The sequence below is a fragment of the Oryzias melastigma genome, linkage group LG5 (assembly GCF_002922805.2).
Source record: "Oryzias melastigma strain HK-1 linkage group LG5, ASM292280v2, whole genome shotgun sequence".
Taxonomy (NCBI): Eukaryota; Metazoa; Chordata; class Actinopteri; order Beloniformes; family Adrianichthyidae; genus Oryzias; species Oryzias melastigma.
This window is the reverse complement of record NC_050516.1, coordinates 5,526,867-5,531,698: the sequence shown is the minus strand read 5'-3', so window position 1 is coordinate 5,531,698 and position 4,832 is coordinate 5,526,867. Positions and strand designations below refer to the sequence as shown.

Sequence of the window (4,832 nt, the reverse complement as noted above, 5' to 3'; positions counted from 1 at the left end):
CATTCTGGTCAGTTTTAATGGATAAATACAGCTGTGTATCATCTGCATAACAGTGAAAGTTAATGCTATGTTTCCTGATTATGTTTCCATATGATAATGTTATTTTCCGTGCTCAGCTTGTATCCAGCCTGTTCTCTATCAGTTAAGGGGGTTGGAGGTGTGAAAGGGATTGTGGGTCTCGGCGAGGGAGGGCATTATTTATGTTTTGTTTCTAATTTTATTGTGATTGTTTTTATTTCATTTGTTTTACTTAGTTGTAAAGCACTTTGATTTGATAAGGCGACGCCCCCTTTAGACTAAAGGAAAACAATGTAACTTAAAGGGTAACCAAACCCTAAATCAACTTTTTTTTAATCTGTTGGTTTCTATATTTGGTGCTTTAAAAGTGCTGTCTGTTAGTCATTAACACATTTTGACTATTTAAAATAAACTTGTTTGATTCTTTAAAAATAGTCTAAAACCGTCTGTGTGCTGCCCCCTACACGTTGAATCGAAGTATTACATTTGAATTTCATGATTGGTCACACCAATAAGTCCCACGTCATGTTCCCCAGTCCCAACCCCTCTGACTGGATTTTCAAATTTCGACTGTGGGCGGAGTCAGCCTCCAACCTCCCTAATTGGATACCCTTTAACATCCAGAGGGAGTGAAGTTCAATCACAGATGTGAAAAAGTGAGCTGCAGTGTTAGCATGACAATCGATGGAATGACTGTAAAACAACCCTCCTGGTGGTTTCCTGGTGAACATATACTTTTGTTTTCAGCCCAGCCTCAAGGAGGAAGTGAGAGTGTGGCGCCTTAGAGATAATCAGAAGTAAACCATGGAGACGATGAGACAACCTTGATCAAATCCTAGGGTGACTCAGCAGTTCATTCAATCCTGCATAAAAATGGAAGCAGGTCAGTCAGTGTGTTCATAGGAGACAAATGCATCCAACAAATTCAATCTGAGAAAAAATGACTAGCATTCATAAACTATTTAAATCCAAATCCCCCACTCATTTCTTAGCTTTAAGTCTGACTATCAGAGTTAAAAAAAAAAGTTAAATTAAATATTTTTTTAAATCTAATTTCCAAGTCCTGACATGAAAACTCAAAACTCTGGAATTAAATCTGAAAAATTCTGAGAAAGCGGATCAGATATTAAACATTGTTCGGTCCAAATCTGAACAGCAGATAAGAGAAAATGAAGATTAGACATGATAAAATAGAGGCCAAATAAATGTAAACAAAGACCATGTTCCTTCACTCTGAGCAGCAAAGACAAGGAGGAAACAGCAGGGATAGACAACTCCAGGCCTCGAGGGCCGCATTCCTGCATGTTTTCCAACATGCCCCGCTCTGGCATGTTCTAATTGGCTGGACACACCTGAAACAGGTAATCAGTCATGAGTAGGGCTTGGATATGTGAAAATCATGCAGACACTGTGGCGCTCGAGGCCTGGAGTTCCCTATCCCCGCTCTACAGGTTCAGAGACGTCTGTCCTGAGAGGGTCTGGAGAGATTTTGATTTTAAAATGCCTTTTATTGGACCATTCTAATATTTACAAAATAACCCATATGATAAAAAAGAAAAGAATTAATGATGACATGAACTCTGGGGTTCAAAAGGAGAAAAGGAGTTCCCCATCAGCATTCACATGCCACAAAACTTTTTCTACAGCCCAGGTTTGTGAGAATTCCTCCAGCCTTTCAGTCACTTTGAAATAAGCATATTCCACGTGTAACCGTGATCTTAAAAGAGCACAAAACATCTGTTTGACGTCAATACATCCCTCAGAGTTTGCCTGATTACGTCTGGTGAGCCAGATTGCAATTTTAGCCATAGCAAACAGGAAATTCAACAGTTGATTTCTTTTTCTTTTTGCATTTGAAAATACAGGCCCGTACACAAAGAGGGGGAGAGAAAACACCTCTCCCAACCCGAGACACCATGCAGTCAGAATGCTGAAAAGAGAACCCAAGCGGTTGCACTGTGCAAACAAGTGTGGCAGAGTTTCAGTCTGGTCACAGAAGTCACAGCGTTCTGATTGTGTTGGATCAAACCATGCCTTGTATCTGTTTGTGGCTACACATCCATGCACAATCCTCCACTGGAGATCAGCTGCACGCTTTTCAACAGGGAACCTGTACAGGGACTTCCAGCGTCCTCTTGGAGTCGTACTGGAGCCGAACAGCCCCGCCCACCTCGATGCTTCCAGCTCTGTCAAGGACTTGAAGTGTCTTATTTTGATGCAGAGGGTGTAAGCAGCCTTCCTGTGCAGGGTCTCAAAGTTAACACCTTTTGACTGACTGAGGTCCAGCAGTTTGTTAGGGTCCTCAATCCAGTCATCTGCATTATGGGATATGGTCACGGGTGGAGATCTGTACGATGAGGTAGGATCCCAGGAGTTAATATGTTCTGATATGAAGGCTCTCCATTCAGTAGGAATTGAGCACATCACGGCCTGCACAACTCTGGACAGCAGTCTGGGTCGGAGACGCACTTTTTGCTCCAAGGTCTCCAGTGAGGCAGCCAGATGTCCCAATTTGACACAGCCTGCTTCCTGTAACGCTGCTCTCACAGAGAGAGAGTCCAAGAGATCAGTTGAGATAGCTCCATTGTAAAAGAGTGGTTCTTGAAGTGTCCATGGACCAGGAGTCAGCATGTTCTCTCGATTCATTTTGAAAGCTTGCCAAGCATTCAAAACAGATCCATAGTAAGGACTGAGACCCATCAGGTCCGGGGTCCCTTTATTTAGAAGGAACAGTTGTTTGTCAAATCCCAGCCTTCCAGCTCTCCGTAGAAGAGTGTAGGCTGTATCAAGCCACCTCGCACCGTAGTGATGGAGGAGACATTGACTGGTGTGTAGTCTGAAGGCCATCACTCTGGACATGATATCTATGAGGCCCTTGCCACCCTCATGGACAGGAAGGTACAAGGCAGGTGCACGAATCCAGTGCTTCCCATTCCAAAAAAGTCCAGTCCTTAGACCCACCCCCCACCTTCAGTAAACATTCAACACTGTTATACATTATTTTCACACACGAAATGAAGTTTTTCCCAAAGCCAAAAGCTTTCAAAACAGAAAACAGATAGTTGTGATCAACTCTATGAAAAGCCTTCTCCTGACCCAGAGACACTATACCGAAGTGCACATCACCACCGCTGCCCAAATCAAATAAATCTCGAAGAAGAAAAAGGCTGTCCAAAATAGACCGGCCAGGAACAGTAGGACTGGTCTCTATGAATAATTGAGTCCAAACAACCTTTCAGTCTGTTAGCAAGGACTTTGGAAATTAGTTTATAGTCAGTACAGAGCAAAGCCAAAGGTCTCCAGTTCTTTAATAAGGACAGGTCCCCCTTCTTGGGAAGAAGAGAGAGGACTGCCCGCCGACATGAAGTTGGTAATTTTCCAAGTGAGAAGCAGCTCAAGGCCATCTGATGAAGGTCTGCTCCAAGTATATCCCTGAAGTGTTTGTAGAACTCAACAGTGAGTCCATCCAACCCTGGGGCGCGTCCAGAAGCCATTCCCCTCAGAGCTTCAGTAAACTCCTCCAGGAGCACCGTGCTGTCGATGGTGACCCTCTCAGCAGCACTTAGCCGAGGGAGGTTCTTTAAAAGCTCAGCAGCAGTGTCTGGGCAACAGTAATCCACAGTAAACAATTCTGAATAATAATCCAGGGCAGTTTGACGCATCTCCTCTGGATCAGAGGTTAGTCTTCCATCAGGCAGTGTCAGGCAGGTCATTGTCCCACTCTGCTTCTTTGTTTTCTCCAAGCCAAAGAAAAAAGCAGTAGGAGCATCCATGTCTTTGATATCTTGGTACCTAGATCTGACCAGGGCTCCTTCAGCCCTCTGTTTCAGCATGTGCGACAGTTCACATCGGCGGCGTGGTTGCTTGAGTCCGCCTCTAAAGACAGTTCGATGCTTCTAATGCAATCCTGAAGTGCCTGCACAGTGTCCTTTAGTCGTTTGGTTGAGTGTGAACTATACTGTTGGCAAAACACACGGATTTGTGTTTTCCCTACATCCCACCATTGAATCAGGGATTCAAAATTCTGTCGTTTTAAACCCCACTGTGCCCAAAAAAACCTAAAACTTTCACAAAAGAGTGACTGAAGAAGAGTGACGAAGAAGAGCGTCTAAAGAAGAGAGATGAAGAAGAGTGATGAAGAAGAGTGATGAAGAAGAGTGATGAAGACGAGTGACTGAAGAAGAGCGTCTGATGAAGAGTGATGAAGAAGAGCGATGAAGAAGAGTGATGAATAGTGATGAAGAAGAGTGACCGAAGAAGAGTGATGAAGAAGAGCGTCTGATGAAGAGTGATGAAGAAGAGTGATGAAGAGCGATGAAGAAGAGTGACTGAAAAAGAGTGACTGAAGAAGAGTGATGAAGAAGAGCGTCTGATGAAGAGTGATGAAGAAGAGCTTCTGATGAAGAGTGATGAAGAAGAGTGAATAAGAGCGATGAAGAAGAGCGTCTGATGAAGAGTGATGAAGAAGAGTGATGAAGAGCGATGAAGAAGAGCATCTGATGAAGAGTGATGAAGAAGAGCGTCTGATGAAGAGTGATGAAGAAGAGTGATGAAGACGAGTGACTGAAGAAGAGTGATGAAGAAGAGCGTCTGATGACGAGTGATGAAGAAGAGTGGCGAAGAGTGACTGAAAAAGAGTGACTGAAGAAGAGCGTCTGATGAAGAGTGATGAAGAAGAGTGACTGAAAAAGAGTGATGAAGAAGAGCGATGAAGAAGAGTAATGAAGAAGAGAGATGAAGAAGAGTGACTGAAAAAGAGTGACTGAAGAAGAGTGATGAAGAAGAGTGATGAAGAGCGTCTGATGAAGTGGCAG

The 4,832-nt window shown here is 43.6% G+C and overlaps 1 long non-coding RNA gene across 1 annotated transcript in view; it reads right to left on the bottom strand.

The window, feature by feature from the left end:
* Positions 1–576: 576 nt before the first annotated feature.
* LOC118598741 overlaps positions 577–4,832 on the bottom strand; it is a 6,671-nt gene continuing 2,415 nt past the window's right edge. Inside the window, exon 3 of the long non-coding RNA XR_004947838.1 lies at positions 577–881. This is a non-coding gene — a long non-coding RNA (uncharacterized LOC118598741). The remainder of the gene's footprint in view (positions 882–4,832) is intronic.